The sequence below is a fragment of the Diabrotica undecimpunctata genome, chromosome 4 (assembly GCF_040954645.1).
Source record: "Diabrotica undecimpunctata isolate CICGRU chromosome 4, icDiaUnde3, whole genome shotgun sequence".
Lineage (NCBI taxonomy): Eukaryota > Metazoa > Arthropoda > Insecta > Coleoptera > Chrysomelidae > Diabrotica > Diabrotica undecimpunctata.
In genome coordinates this window covers 144832486-144850451 of record NC_092806.1, presented here as the reverse complement: position 1 = coordinate 144850451, position 17966 = coordinate 144832486, and the positions used below count along the sequence as shown (strand labels likewise).

Below are 17966 nucleotides of genomic sequence, written 5' to 3'. Positions count from 1 at the left end.
CTCCTCTGGTTATGTGACCCAAATATTCTAGTTTTCTTCTTTTTATGCTGTTTATAATTTCTAACTCCTTATTTAGACGTCGTAGTACCTCAGCATTGGTAATCCTTTGAACCCACTGAATTTTTAATATTCTTCTGTAACACCACATTTCGAACGCTTCTATTTTCCTTATGTGTTGTTTCTTCAATGTCCAAGCTTCCATTCCGTATAGTAAGATAGAAAATATGTAACATCTTAGAGCCCTCAATCTGAGATGCAACTGAAGGTCTCTGTTGGTAAGCATTGTCTTCATTTTCACAAATGCTTGCCTTGCAGTTTCAATTCGGACTTTGATTTCTCTGCTTTGGTCATTTTTGTCATCAACCCAGGTTCCCAGATATTTATATGTCTCTACTTTTTCTATTTGGGTTTGCTCTATCATTAATCTTTCATTTCCATGTTGCGTTTTTGAGACAATCATGAATTTAGTTTTTCTCTTATTTATTTTTAGTCCGTATCTAATGCAATAATTGTTGATTCTATTTACCAATTCTTGTAGCGATTCCAGGGTGTCTGCCATTATAACGATGTCATCAGCGAATCTTATGGTATTTACTATTCTTCCGTTTACAGAGATTCCATCACCCAGATCCGCTATCGCTTCCTGGAATATGGCTTCACTATACACGTTAAACAGTAATGGTGACAGAACACAGCCCTGTCTTACTCCTCTCTTTATATCTATATTTTCGGACTTTTGTTCTTCTATCTTTATATTGGCCTTTTGATTCCAATACAGATTGATAATGAATCTTTCATTTCCATGTTGCGTTTTTGAGACAATCATGAATTTAGTTTTTCTCTTATTTATTTTTAGTCCGTATCTAATGCAATAATTGTTGATTCTATTTACCAATTCTTGTAGCGATTCCAGGGTGTCTGCCATTATAACGATGTCATCAGCGAATCTTATGGTATTTACTATTCTTCCGTTTAAAGAGATTCCATCACCCAGATCCGCAATCGCTTCCTGGAATATGGCTTCACTATACACGTTAAACAGTAATGGTGACAGAACACAGCCCTGTCTTACTCCTCTCTTTATATCTATATTTTCGGACTTTTGTTCTTCTATCTTTATATTGGCCTTTTGATTCCAATACAGATTGATAATGATTCGTAAGTCTCGTCTGTTTATATCTTTGTTTCTCAGTATTTCTATTAGTTTTTCATGTCGGACCCTGTCGAATGCCTTCTCGAAGTCGATGAAACAGGAATAAATATCTAGGTTCATATCTAAACATCTTTGAGAGAGGACATTAAAAGCAAACAATGCCTCTCTTGTTCCCAGTCCCTTGCGAAACCCAAACTGAGTATCATCCATATCATCTTCTAGTTTTCTATATAATCTTCCATGAATCACCTTTAGAAATATTTTGAGGGTATGGCTTATTAGTGATATTGTCCTATAGTCTGAACTATCTTTGGCATATACTGTTTTTGGTATTGCTACAAAGGTGGACACCAACCATTCCTGTGGGATTTTTCCAGTTTTATATACTTCATTAAATAGGTCCAGAAGTACAGGTAGAGTTTCATCGTCTAGACATTTCAGTAGTGTTGCAGGTATTTCATCTGGACCTACAGTTTTTCCGTTTTTTGCGTTTCGTATTGCTTGTTCGATTTCCTCTATTATGATCTCTGGCCCCGTTTCGCTGTCGATTTCTTCCGGTTCTTGCCGATTATCCTCAAACAGATCTGTTATGTATGTCTTCCATTTTTTTAATTTCTCTTTAATTTCTATAATGATTTTTCCATTTGCGTCTTTCAGAAGGGCATCTTTCTTTTTTCTCAGTGTATTTGTCATTTCCTTTATTTTCTTATGCATGTTAAAGCTATCATACTGTTTAGCATATGCCTCTATTTCACTGCATTGATTAGCAAGCCAGGTGGATTTGGCCTCTTTTATTTTCTTTCCTATTACTCTCTGTAGTTCCTTGTATTTTGCTTTACTCCTGCCTTTATGTTTCCTTCTTTCCTCCATTAGATCTAAGATTTCTGAAGTCATCCATCTTTGTTTTTTTCTTATTTTTGTCGGCAGTAGCTTTTCTCCTGCCTTTATTAAAGTTTCCTGTACCATGTTCCATTTGTCATTAACATCTGTTGTTTTTATCACGTCTTGTTTGATTTTCTTTAAGTTATCATTTATTTCTTGTTTTAAGCTCTGACGTATAGGTTCTTCTTTTATCTTTGAGACATCAAACCGTGGTATAGTTGTTTGTTTTTGGATCTTCTTCAATTTTATCTGCATTACGCCTACTAGTGGATTATGCTCTGAATTTATGTCAACTCCGGGGTATGTTCTCAGAGACTTTATAGCGTTTTTATATTTAGATTTTATTAAAATGTAATCTATCTGGTTTCGAACAATGTTGTCTTCTAAATCCGCAGGTGATTTCCAAGTATAAAGTCTTCTTTTAGGTAATTTAAAATTTGTATTCATTATTACCATCTTCTCGCTTTGGCAGAATTCGACCAGTCTAGAAAATCGACCAGAACACTACAAAATAAGAAACTCCATTAAACTTAAAGACGAGAATATAAACACACAACTTATGCACAACATAAATAAGAATATAAAAATCGTGAACGAGAAAATCTTAAAAAAGCTCTTCCATCAGACATATTAAACAACGAGACTCCAACTCTCAAAAAAGAGTGGATGATCCAAGAAATTTTAAATCTTGTAGTTAAAAAAATATAAAAAGAATAACAATGATAAGATTCTTCTTCTTCTTTGAGCGCCTCTCCTATCGGAGATTGGATATCATTAGGGCGATTCTAATTTTATTTACTGCTGTTTTGAATAATTCGTTAGTAGTACAGCCAAACCACTCTCTTAAATTTCTTATCCAGGACATTCTTCTACGGCCTGGATTTCTGCGTCCTTGGATTTTTCCTTGCATTATATTTTGTAGGAATGTGTACTTTTGTCCTCTCATCAGGTGGCCAAAGTATTCAAGTTTTCTCTTTTTTATATTCAGTATAACTTCTGGATCGTTATTTATTCTGCTGTAGTATTGATAAGATAAATAGATTTTTTGTGAAGAAAATTTGTGCCATACCTAGTGATCTCTTCTTCTTCTTCTAATGGCGCTACAACCCTTTGTGAGTCTTGGCCTGATTAACAATGTTCTTCCATTCTGCCCTGTCGGATACTTTCCTTCGCCACTGCCTGATGTTCATGGTTTTAAGATCCCTCTCTACGTCGTCTATCGATCTTTTACGGGGCCTTCCTCTTGTTCTGTTTCCTTGGTGCTTCCATCTCTGGACTACTTTTACAGCTCGATTATCTGGCAATCATTCTAGGTGACCAAGTCTTTGTGACTTTACAAATCTGACAATATCTGCGCTCTGCATTAGTTCATCCAGCTTGTGATTCATTTTAATTCTCCACGAACCATCGCTGCATTGGGTTGGTCCAAATATCTTCCTTAGTATTTTGCGCTCAAATATTCTCAGTTGATTTTCATCAGTGGTTGAGAGGGTCCACGTTTCACATCCATATGTGACCACTGGTCTAATTACTGTTTTGTAGATTCTCAGCTTAGACTCACGATTCAGTAACTTACTTTTCATTAAGTCTTTGTATGCATAAAAGCACTTATTACCGCTAAGAATTCGTGCTTGTATTTCTTGACTGATGTTGTTGTTGTCTAGTGATCTAGATTGTGAAAAATTATTCTTAGAACACCGTACATAATAGGCTCGAAGGCACCGTTGTTCAGTCCTAGTAGATTATAGGTGGGGGTCGTTCATAGAGGTGAGAAATAGAAGAGAGAATATATATAAAACGATAAAGAAAGGAAGAGAACAACTCTTCAAAAGAAAAGGGAGCCACTGTCTTTAAATATCTGAATCCCAAAAAACAGAAAAAGGACATACACAAAAGACAAAAGCAAATAGCATTTAATAAAATATGGAAAAATTCAATAAATTAAGATACATTTAAAAATATCAAATATCACACATACCACAAAATAATTAAATAAAGTAATTAGATACAATATCAAATAAAGTACTTAAATATCATGTCAAATGTCACAACTATAAAAAAAATTAAATAATCAGATAAGATATTCAAATATATTACATATCAATAAAGTTATCAGATATTATAAAAAAACATGAAAACTAACTTAAGCCCTCTTTGCTATGGATTAACTCTATATGCAAATAAAACAAAACATGCAATTAAATGATAAATACGCAAAAAAAGAATAAAAAATTACTATTTCGTTAATCCGTTCCGATAAACCATGTTTATTAGAGACTAAATAATTACTTCACTTAAATTGGCTGACAAAAAAAAAGGAAATGTGAAAAGGAAATGAAATAGCTCAGTGGCTATGTTACTGGCTTAACAAGCTGGAGGGTCCGGGTTCGAACCGACAAAAATTTTAAATTTCTAATTTAACTGAGCTGCCACCATGCTTCGGAGGGTACGTAAATCCGTCGGTCCCGGCTACGAAAGTAGTCGTTAAGTCATGTTAGGGGGGGCTTGCGCGATCTAAAAACCCTAACACTAGACCTTAGCCAGAAGGTTACACGAACTTTACTTTACAATACTGCTGCAGACAGAGTAAAGTGTGTTGTGATGATCGCCAATGTCTTTAACCCTGTATCTGGTCCTATAGCTTTTTTTCTACATCAACTTTAAACGATAATGTCAATAGCATAGATCTTTACATACCCTATCTAGAAAGGTTACCTTTAAATTACAACGTATTTTATTAGTGTCTGGCAGCACCATCTGCCATAGAGTACCGGCATCATTTATTTAACTTTGTATCGAGACTTGAAGATGCTTTGCATATTGTAAAAAGCGAAACCGGTCGTCTGGATAGTTAAATTAAATTGATTGTGAGTAAGTCTAATTTATTATTTCTTTTACCTTTTGATAGGAAATAAATTCATCATTTCAACAACATTCAAAACAACAAACACATTGAGATCTATTCTGTCTAAAACCAAACCTAACAATGAACAAGGAAGGACAAAGAATTGCATTTATAATAAAATACCTTGTAAATGCGATCATTTTTATTTAGGTGAAACATCAAGGCTTTTAAATATTAAAATAAGTGAACATCAATCTTATATCAAAAATAGAGAATTTGATAGATCTCAAATATGTAAACACGCATGGGATAATGAACACAGGGTTCAATGGAATGATTTAAATACAGTCCTAAAAGAAACGGATGGTAAAAAGAGAAAAATCAAAGAAGCGACTCTAATTGCGATCTGGTTAACCTATATTAAAAGAGGAAGTTATTAAAAGGAAAATACCAGTATTACATATATACATATACATAATACCAGTAAGTCGGTAACATATAGAGGATACATCATTTATGTTTTTTAAATAACAAATATATAAAATCAGAATTTGGTGTTTATTGAAGGTAAACTAAATGCACCACCAAATACTTACCATGTCGGAATAGTATTAAGAGGTTTTTTTCCTGGTTTTTCCCTCATAATTTACTATGGAATCACTAACAGGAGATTTTTACTGTCATCACAGCATGTGTTTGTCTTTTTAAAGACGAATTATATGCTATGATTTTTTCTGACGGATATTCGCAAGTTAAAGTTGATTTCATGTAATCGAATGAACTATCTTACAAGTAAAGTCGTCCCAGGAACGCAACTCAACAATATTGGCAATATCATTTTGAAGTCGTCTACTTTAAAATGTATAATGTATGTCTGAATTGTTAATATAAATGAGTCAGATAAAATTAAATTAATAGAAGAATTTTTCACCAAGTAACAAAAAAACAAAATTTGTTTAATTTACTAATGTTTGTATTTTGAGAACGATTTCCTAAGTGGAAATTGAGTCGTCAATAAACGTACTTTAACCTTTAATTGTGGCTTATTCCCATTTAAATATTAATTATTCCATCCGAACAGGGAAAAAGGCGGCGGCTAAATTAGGGGAAACTTATATTCAAAATTTGAGAGAATCTGGGACTATCTCGGATTAACTTGATACTATGTTTGGAACTAACTGGAACTACGTTTGAATTAATTTTGTATTAACCTTTGAATTAACTTTGGATTGACTTAGGGCCCCAATTAAGTTGAGAAAATACAGTCAAATAGGCGAAATAACAGAAGAAAAAATTAAAAAAAAAATACAAAAAGGTACAAAAAATAACTAACCCTTTAACATGATTCTTAAAAACACACTTTTTTAAGTCAAACTTCAACTAAATCTTACACAGTGAAAAATTATATAAAATTGAAAAGACATGCTTTTTTATAGTGAAATATTTAACTAGGGAGATACCGTTACTTATCGTGGATAGTCGAAAATAGACGGAAATTATTTCACCTAACGCTATATCCTTCAGCGCTTTTTTGAGAGATTAGTTACTATATTTGGAAACAAAAACCACCGACAACTTTAGTCAAAATAGCAAGGTGAGTAGTTCAAACGGGAAGTTATATTATACAAGCCTAGCAGTAACTTTTAAAACGGTTCATCGAAGGTTTAATATATCTAACAGTTGTTAGTTAGATAAGGGAATATTAGACAAAATATAACAACCGTCATTTTGACACCTTACAAATTAAAGACGCAAAATTAGAAATGTATACAAAACGAGAGAACCTGAGGAGAAAAGAGAAAAGAAGAAGAAACAAAAATAGCATGTAAAAGCTGCACTTTTCACTTTTAAAACACATTTTGAATTTTGTCGTTAGGACACGCTGATCAAAAGATATCAAATTTTTACCGTCGAGTTGATACAAATTTTATTTAAAATTGATTTGGCGCGCGTAGCTGACAATATCATCGGTCGCTTCAAGCTTTGTTTCTGAGAGAACAGTTCATTTTACACAAACAGTGCTATTAAAGTTTTTTTTTTTTAATTATTTCAGCAACATTTCTTGCTTGAAATATTTTTTCTACAGTGTACAGATTATTGGTATATCGATTTTTTTATTTTCACCATATATGAAGGGAGTTTAAGGAGGAAACTGGGAGGTAGGAGGAACAAACTTTTTTGCATCTTTTTTTGGTATCCAAAAATTGACATTCTCGGCAAAATTCAGCCTGTTTGTCTCATTTTAAAGATCAAATTGTAAATTTTCTGTGTAGATATTTACACTTAATGTGTAAGTCCTGTCCTGACAGTGCATAGAACATGGTACAATGAATACGCAAGGTATGATATTGCGCATGACATTTGACAGCTGGCCCAGGAGTGTGACGTAGTTAAGATCGCCTGAACCACCTCGAACCCATTGTTACAGCTTACCGTACACATTAATTTTGAAATTATGGTTAAAAAGTGATCTAATTTTTTTTTAAATGTTTTGTTTTGGTTATAATTGAATAAAAAATATATTTTCAGTAGCGTAAAACCTTTACTTCTCCTAGAGATTCAGGCAAAATATTTATTTTTGTTTTCATTCATATACTAATAATATAAGTACTCTTTTTGTATGCAAATCCCTTGAAATTTAAAAATTTTCTGCAGAGGAAATACTGTGAATAGGTAAATAGTAGTAGATTTGCTTATTCTGATTCACTGTCACTCACTTCCAAGCAGTTTTACTGAAATAAAAACAAAATAGATTACAATAAAGAAAAATCTGTTTTACAATTCAATATGGTATTTTAGATGAGTTATAATGAAATTTAGTAAAATAAAAAATATACACATTACTATAACCTACCGATTATTATATGCAAAATTTACTTATCAAACAATATAATAATATGAAAATAAGACACAAATTAGTTCAAACGCAAAACACAATAAATATCGACTTCAGACGACTTTACACCGGCAAGACAGAAAGCTTGTATAAAAACAAAAGTTCAACAATAATATCGGATATCAATGGTGACTATTGCAAATTGCAAGTTATGAGATAATAAATATATTTTAAAGTATCTCAATACTGACTGAGTCATCTATTTTATAATAGAAAAATAATTTAGATATATGCTTATATATGTGTCTTTATACAAATGGTGTTTAGTTACTATTTATTTATACTGTATAGTATTTTTTTGTAAAACTGAAAGTTTTTATTTGCCATTGTATATCTGGTTTTGTACCTTTTTCAAAGTACGTTGTGCAATTGTTTGTTGCAATAGTGACAATGAAGATAAAATCTTTAGGTTTCATACATTTCCTAAAGATAGCGTGACCAGAAAACTGTGGATTATATCTTGTTGTAGATAGGATAATTTTAATTGTAATACTGCAAGAATTTGTTATACACATTTTAAAACTGAAGATTACCAAAGAAATCTACAACAGGAACTTTTAAATTACGTTTCTAAAAAGGGTCTAAAACTCAAACCTGAGGCAGTACCTAGTCTTTATTTGCCTAAATCAACATCAGCTACCCTTTTAACCAACCAAAAGAAACGCGTACAAGGAGGCGAACACAGAGAGTCCAAAAAGTATGTTGAGCAGCTTCTTACTACTTCTAGGTCAACGACGTAAGTCTAAATCTTTATTTTTATTAATTATTAGTCATGAAACCTTAAATGGTTTTTTCATATTGATTTGTTAAGTAAGAAACTAGTCTCAGCCTGCTATGCAATTTGCAATAAGAACTGTTTCGGAGGAAATCAATTTAGCATCTTCCAAAATAACATATTTTTCTTTGTTAAATCATGTTATCATTATTAAAATATACAATGTTATCATTATTATAAAAAATACCAAGATAATTTTATGTGTGAATATTACAAAAATGTCATTTTAAATGTTGTGCAATATTGTGTGCCCTCACTACACTCATATTCGATGGCCAGCTAGCTCATTCGATATAAATAAAGTTGACTTTGTCATTATTTATTTTGATTTTGTGTTTAGTTCAGTAGGTATATATACGTACAAATTTTGTGTACCTCCATTATCACTTTTCTGTATCTTTTTAAACATCTGAAATATCGAACTCTGGAGTATAAGTTAATTAACCTGTACCTACGTGTAATAAAAGATAATTAAAACTTGTCTTATAAAGGATATCTATGTTTTATAAAGGATAAATATTATAATCACATAATTTTATCATCTCTTTATAATTACTATAATTAAATTAGCCAAATTATATAAAAAAACTTAAAATTAAAAGTCTTTTCTATACAACTACATTCAAATGTTGCGGGAATAAGCTATCTTGACTACGCCATGCTCGAAAGCTAACCGATTTTGGAACATTACGTATCATACCTTGTGTATTCATTGTACCATGGCATAGAATATCACCAGTGATTATCATTTAAATCTAGTTAGGAGAGGGAATCCTTTACTACTATAGTCAAATATCACGCTACAAATAAAAAAATTCAAATGGAATGTTTACTAGGTAAATAGTTTCAATTGTAAAACCAAATATTAGTTTCATGTTAGATATAATTATTTTTAACAGCAACTATTTAATTATGTTGATGAGAATAAACTGTTTAACATAGGTAAGTTATTAGAAAACCGTTGTACAACATGTATCACTACTCAATACACAAAAACAAAACGTTAAATTTACGCAAAATATAAATAGATCGATTAAATGCTTCCAAATTCCAACATATTGTTATGACATTACCAGTTTTGGAATTTGAATTTATTCGAATTAGTACCACTACATGTCGGTATTTAAAAATGTTTAAATTAAAATAATTAATATATGTACTAATCAGATAAATATTTGTAATTACATAAACATTTTTATAAATTTAGCTAAACATATCAAACAGAAAGGCAAAAGATGTTGTTGATCACTTGTCTTGAAATATACAGTGATGAGTGTCTTACCACCCGGCAAAATAGCGGAAAGGATAGAAGACAGATTAAGTTGTGAGATAGTATGAGATAAAGCTAGTTCTTGACGTGGCTATTTCACTTCAGTCATAATTATACGGATGACCTCGAAAATATTTTATTTTAATAATTTCTGATGTTAGAATAAATAATTGAATAAATTAAGATATATTATAGTAAAAAACATTAATTATTAGCGATTTTAAATTATAAATTTTTAAGTTTATTTAATAATAAAAATAACTTAACTGAAATATTTGATTAAACTAAAGGTAGGTATGTTCTATCCTAAAACAATTGTGTGTGGAATTGGCGTAATAGTTAGAGACGTTGTCTAGTGACAAGAAGATTGGAGGTTCAATTTACACCAAAGATAAAATTTTTGTTTTAGTCAATTAAAAAATAATAGAAAATATGATACATAGTAGGTAAAAAGTTTTCGAAAAACTCATTATTTACAATTTATTCTTATTCCAATGTTAAAAAATAAAAATACAAAATAATTCAATTTCAGTTTTACAGTCTTCAGTTGTGATTGCAAAATAATCCGGTTAAGACTGTTTAATCCCAAATCCATCACTAAATTCTCAGTGTTAATATCAATTCCTCTGTACAGGTAATGATTTTCAAAACAATTAACAACATTGTAATGGATGCGTGCGAACAGCTGCCTGCTTTACAGCTAACCAAATCATCAAGCCATCAAAAATAATAACATACCGAGAAGTGTTTTTGCACGGTAAACAGAAACTTTTTATTGAAAAAATAATTCGAGTTCGTAGACGAAGGGAGGTAAATCCAGATTTGGAACTAAGGGACACTTTGATTTGTGCAAGTATTGAGCAAAATCCTACCCAATCAACATCTCGTCTCGGAGAACAATATGGAATTTCAAGATTTAGAGTAGGTAAAATTTTGAAAAGACATGGATACCGTCCCTATAAACTTCATAAATCCAACGAACAACTCCCTGGGGATCAATATAGACGTTTAGAATTTTGTCAAACTGCAATGGAAATGTCACATCAAGATGAACATTTTTAGAGAACGTTTTGTTCACCGATGAATGTACGTTTTTATTGCAGGGCCGTCACAATTCAATGAATGCTCGGTATTGGTCTCGTGGAAATCCTCGTCAGATTTATGTCGCTCGTACCCAGCGTATTCGAAAAGTAAATGTTTGGGGAGGCATAATAGGAAATCATGTCATTGGTCCATTTTTTATAGACGGTATGTTGACTGGGCGGAAATACTTGGAACTTCTGCAAAATCAAATTGTCCCAGCCCTTCGTAATTTACCAATACCTTTCGATTCCATATGGTTTCAACACGATGGTTGTCCCGCACATAATTCTCGCATCGTCAGTGAATATCGCAGTGCAACTTTTCCTAATCAATTGATTAGTGGCCACGGAGATATTTTTTGGCCTGCAAGATCACCTGATGTTCCACCTTGTGATTTTTTTATGTGGGGATATATCAAGTCCAAGCTATATGGAATTGAAGACGATAGGCCTAATTCTCTCCAAGAATTAAGAGAAAAGATCTCTGATTCAATGAGAGGTATTAGTCCAGAAACATTAACTAATGTTAGATGAAACTTTTATAATAGATTGGGTTATTGTTCTGCTGCTAATGGAGGCTTATTCGAACATTTATTGTAAATACATTTCATTAGAATAATTTTTTTTTATTTTTATAGAATTTCTACCTATTTAAATATTTTTGGAAGTACATTTATTTAGAACGTTCTTTTATGTTTGAAGAATTATTACTTTATTTTCGAAAGTACTACATTGTTTTTTCAATCAGATTTTCATGTTTTACTATAAACACTTATAATAAAAACTGAAATAAATGTCTAGTGATTTAAAGCAAAACGATATAATATCTGCATAATTTCAAATTTTTAAAAAAGTAAAACCTTCATGTGGGATTTGAACCCTGAGCGCCTGCATGAGAACATCGTGACTTGAACTCTGATCCATCCAACTTTTATATTTCTTCAGTGACAGTTCGGGATATTGTTCTGCTGCTAATGAAGGCTTATTTGAACATATTGTAAATACATTTATTTACAATATTTTTTTTATTTCTGTAGAATTGTTACTTATTTAAACATTCTTTAAACGTTCTTTTAATTTTGAAGAATTTTTACTTTATTTTCGAAAGTACGGCGATACTTTTTTTTTCAATAAGATATTTGTATTTAACTTTAAACACTTCTAATACTAGTAACGACTGACATAAATATTTAACGATTCAAAGCAAAACGATCTCTGCATAATTTCAAATTATTAAAAAAAAAAAAAAAGAAAACCACATGTGGGTTTTGAACTCTAATCGTCTGCGACGTCTGTGTCGAATTCTTACCACTAATCCACGAAGGATAGTGATTATTCCGTGACAAGAGTGTATGAAACTCCTGACATCATAATAGAAATTATTCTTGGTTAATAATTTAAAACTTTAGATTAAATAATTACTATTAATTAAATTATTTTATTCACATTTTTGCTTTATTGTGGTCAATCAGTTTTTACTTTATGTGAAATTAAAAAATGGAAATACGTCACACATACGTTACACATAATAATTATGACCGAGGTGATTTAGCTCGAAGCTAACGTCTAAAGGTGTGAGACTATCGATTTATAATGTTAATTATAGGTTTCTACCGATTATTTCCCACCTCTACGAGTTTCATCTCTTTTTATTTCACAAAGTAACTGTGTTTTCTATCTCTTACGTTAAAGAGCCGGGTGGTAAGACACTCATCACTGTATACACGAAATCATCAATAAATTGGCGAAAAAATATAGACACATTCATTAAAACTAGGAGAAAAAATTGCTCAAATCGAAGGCATGCCGTCAGTTATTATACTAATGGGTTAAATATCCAGAAAGGAATTGGAATATGATTGATTGGTTTTAACTCTAGGTTATAAAATAGCCCTCGAAATATATAGCTTTTAGACGCGTAGATTAACTACTTCTTCTTCCTCTTCTTCTTCTTTTTCTTCTTCTGTACAATACAAGTTTTGTGGTATAAATAAAACGGCGAAAACCAAGTATTCCACAAAAAAGTGCACCCAATTATATTACCTAATATTATACTTACACTTTCGTACAAGCTGTAATTTTAGCAAAACAAATTATGCTTAATTGCTGTACTAGAAATAACACTAATTTTTATTTTGATTGATACTATTCATGTATAATACCAGTATTTATATTCCCATTACAAAAAATTCTATATTATCAAGAAATTTATGATAAAGAAGTTTCTACTGACGTCAATTTTGTGTCTGCTGTTGTAGATTATAACGCAGTAAGATTCAAATGATGTCGCAATTTCTAAAAGTCGAAATTCAGAAAATATAATTTTTTTTTCTAAGCTTAGAAATTCGGGGAATTGGTTATAGCAGGTGCTAAGCTATCCGAATTAAGCTATAAATAGAGTAGGCTGAAAACTTTTAACGATTTGGATTGGTAGTTTAACTGTGTTTACAGAACGACACTTCTTACTTTGTATTTAATGACATGAAAATGTTAAATGTTTTAAGAAATACCATGTTAAAGAGCTCCAGTTTTTGGATCGACACCACAATTTTCTCTAAAAAACTAGAGTATTTGTAAAAAAACATTGTAACTTTTTGGTTAAACACCAATTTAGAATGAAATGCCACTTTTCCTTAATACTTGTACCTCAGCAACATTCAATTCGTTTTGCAGTGTATTGAGATATATACTGAGATTATAAAATTATTATCGGCTATTCCTTCCCATTGCTCTTCTTACTACTAGATATAATATTCATGAAGTTGCAGTTAGTAACTTGTGGAATACTTATGTAACGGCGTTTAACTACCCATTTAATTTGTACACAGTTGCTCTATCGGATTCAGATCCCGGCTTTTAAGTAGCCACTCCGTAACCGGAATGTTTACCCCATAATGGTACTTCAAGACTTAGTAGCGTAGATAATTACTTATGAATAGCATAAGTAATTATGTTCTGACAACGTGTGTATATGACCAATAGATCATTTCAGGTTCCAGACTCCATATTTTGTCACAGAACCTACGCCATATCGAAAGGGATTATATTAGTGGAAATATTAACGTAGTGATCATTCCGAGTAAGGTTTCTATCAAAGGTAACTAACTCCAAGATACGTAACCACTTCCAAAGATTAAAGTGTTGTTTTGTTTATAGTCGGATTTGTTACTTTTCTCTTTTCATAAATAAGACAAATATCTTTTCAATAGGATCTACTGAAACTCCTTTGCAATACAAAGTATTTACTAGGTTTAAAGCTTCTTTAAATACATAATTCTGGTATGCTGAGCTCTAACCACTATAACTTGAACATTTTCATAGCCCAGAGAACGAAATCTCTTTTGAGCTTTGTAGAAGAGATGGTCAACCATTAGCGACCACGTCAGAGGAAAAGACAACTTTTCATCGTTCTTATAGTGGTTGTCTAATCTTTGACGAAGGTAATTATATTCCTAATAACTACGCATTTTATACAGTTGTCTTGTTATTACGTAGGTATGTCCTAGATATTGAAATTTTATTATTTACATGGTGTTTTTTATTTTACACCAATCTCCATGGGCTCTTATCTTCTTTCATGCAAGCTTCAGTATTTTTTTGCAAATTTTCAAATTACTATAAATTGTTAAGATGCTCTTGTTTAAGTAGTCAACTCATTATTTCATATTTTTTTTAATTTGTTTTATTTATTTACTTAAGGTACTTATGGCTATTGTTACAGGAGCACTAACATTAGATATATATTAAATAACGAAACCAAAAAATGAATACATCACGTTAACTAATGTCTATTAGGAAGCTTAGCGCTTCTGTATAGTGTTCGTGATCTCTGTAAGGCTGCTGAACATTTTCTTAAAAGTAAGTTTTAAGTCCAATACTTTATATGGGTTGGAGAATGGTTTCTCGGCGAGGATGTGTTTTACGGTCAGGTAAACGTTGCATTGGTGGCAAGTTGGACGAGTTCCTGAAGACATAAAAAAAACCATGGGCAAGTTTTTTGTGGTTAATTCGGAGTGTTCTAATAATTGATGCTTTTTTTACTTAGGAAGTCCAGGGAGAGATAACCAATAAACCTTTTACCAGGTATTCCCTAGTGACTTTTTAAAAACGGATCCTGCTGTATCACTGTCAGTAATTCCAGTATAAGACGGCAGCCATGTAAGAGAGTGCGTCATGTGCAGAGAGATTTTGGTAGATGTCATGAATGATATGGATACATGAAAGGGAATCTGTTCAAATGGCAAAATGCCTGTTTTGATGGAAGATGTATTTAATAGCCAACATAATACTATATAGCTTACCTCTTAAAACGCTAACTGAGATAGTCTTACAAGTCCATGTTTAGTGGTGACTGCACAGTCAACACCAGTGGTAGTTTCTCAAAAGCATTGATAAAGAAAATTTAATCATATGATTTTGTTTATATAATTTCTAAAAATGCTTTCTCTATAAGAATGTTAAAAAAATCATGATTGTTAAAGATGGCCAGTGAGGTGTCTATTGAAGAAAGATGTTTAACCCAAGGGGAAAATGAAGGTAGAGAAAATTAACTATTCAGACAGAGGTCTTAAGAGAGGATTAAAGATATTAGCAGATATTAATGCTGGACATGAAAATATAAAAGATTGTCATCTTGAAGTGAGAGGAGGTTCATTGGCATTTCATGTTGTAGTACTAAAAATACCTTATAGTAATATTTAGTGCTCTAACTCTTAATTCGCATTTTTTCTCGTATTTCTATTCTCGCTTAATTTATACACTAAAGCAAGTCTTTACAATAATTTAAAAGAGAACTTTGATACATTTTTTTGGGGTTATATTGGTACCTACTAGACTTCGGCAAATATGCAAATAAAAATGTAGAAAATATGCGCATAAATATGCACGTGTTTACCCGAAAATATGCAAATATTTTACAAAATATGCATACAAATAAATAAAAAAATCGTAACATAGTAACAATTTTATTTAAAAAAAAAGTGTACATAACTAAATATTTCCTACTATTTATTAAGATTTACATTTATTTTAAGTAACTACATCATTTTTAAGTATGAATAAACTTATTTAGAATTATGGTAACAATAAATGACCAAGTGGTGTTCAAAATTTTCTAACAAAAACTTGTGGCTTCTGTCTGAGTACATATATTTATATATGGAAAAACTTCGTTCAACATCAACTGATGTAACGGGAGCATTTTTCAAACTAACCAAAACATTTGGTTCTAAATTAATTGTTTCCGAAATATTTCCAGCTAGAACACTGACTACTTCAGAAAGAATATGGTAACCTTTATTTTTTTCCATAGTAGCTTTAAATTTTTTTAAAATATCTTTTCCAATATTACCTCTAACGTTCCGACAATATGACGCAAATTCTTTTATTAATGCTGTACTTTCGAACAATGACAGTTTTGGTGATTCTAACTGAGTAATTGTTTTTTGAACAAAACTAAAATTTGATTTTATAAATGAAAGTTCTTGTTGAAGCAAGTTACTCTGAAAAGTTTGTTTAGAATCCAAAAGAGATTGGGAACTTTCATCTGTTAACGTATCAATTATGTTCTTTATTTTAACAAAATGATCTGCATAAAAATTAGCTGCTTCTAACCATGTTCCCCATCGCGTTAAAATAGGTTGTGGTGAAAGAGGAATGTTAGGTAGCATTTCTTTATAAAGTTGAATTCTTATAGGAGATTTAAGAAATACTTTTTTGACACTGGATATCATGGTATTTACAAAAGGAAACTTTTTTCGTATTTCCTCTGCAACTCTGTTTAATCCATGCGCTACACAAGTAACATGTATTAAATCTGGGAAAAATATTTTTAAATTTTGTCCTGCTTTCACCATATAAGGAGCAGCATCCGATAAAATAAGCAGTAATTTATTAGAAGGAATAGTTGTCGGAAGAAAAAAAGTTGCTAATGTTTCTTGTATAAAACGCGAAATTGTTAAAGCATTTGTTTTCTCAAGTTGCTGGCATGAAATAAGATGAGATTTTGGTAAGGTATCTTCTTTAAGAACACCAATCAATAAATGAGCAATATACTTTCCTGAGGAATCAGTGGTTTCGTCTACAGATATGTAAAAATAATTATCTGCAATTTCTTCCTTAATATTAATTAACACCGACGAGTATAGCCCGTTCACATTATTTCTTCTTAGAGACCGATCACTTGGAACATTAAGTTTGCAATATTTTTTTAGAATCGAACTAAAATTTACATTTGCTAATTTTGAAAGCGGTATGTTTGCAGACACTAATGCGCGACACAAGTCTTCATTAAAAGTTTCTTGCTCATCTAATTTTTTTGAAGTAGATTGGAAACATTTAGCCATTGAAGTTTGATGTTTTCCTCCTATTTTTCCTTTTTTTGCAATGTGTGAAGCAGTTCTCACATGTTGGTCTATCTGAAATTTCTTCTCACATGCTATCTATAAATAAAAATAAAAACCTTTATTTTAACCCAACCTTTAAAATATAAAAATATACAAGGTGTTTTTGGTTAATCAAATAACTGGTTTGAAAAAAAAAAACACTCGCTAAGTGTTTTAAATGCAGTATTAATCCACAAATTAGTTTTTGTTACTAACCATTAGTACATCATATAACTTATTTTAAAATTCAACAAAAGTTTTTTTTTGTTAATTCAATTACAATAAAAATAATTGTGTTTTAGAATAGCTGACTTCATAAAAAAAAGTAAAGGTGAAAATTTTTTCTAAATACACACCATTGTATTGTACCATGGACAATTTTTTCTCACTAAAGGAAGCTATTTTTCATTTAAAAACAACCTACGAGTACTAAATTTCAAGTAAATACGTTTATTGGTTTTAAAGTTATTGTTGTTATTAACTAAAAGAATTTAATTTTTTTAATTTTAACACCCTGTATCTCGAAAAGTAAATAAGTTTGACCCCTCATTAACTATATCGTTTTGTTCAATTTTTCGAGAAGTATCTACAGTCAAACGTTGTAAGTATCATTTGGAAACACCCTGTATGTATGAAATATTAGATATTTAATAGAAAATATTAGATACTTACAATTTTGC

General features: G+C 31.1%; 1 protein-coding gene across 1 annotated transcript in view; it reads left to right on the top strand.

Annotated features, from left to right (window-relative positions):
* The window catches only part of LOC140438988 (uncharacterized), a 141174-nt gene that overhangs the window by 64533 nt on the left and 58675 nt on the right, over nucleotides 1–17966 (top strand). The window lies entirely within an intron of this gene.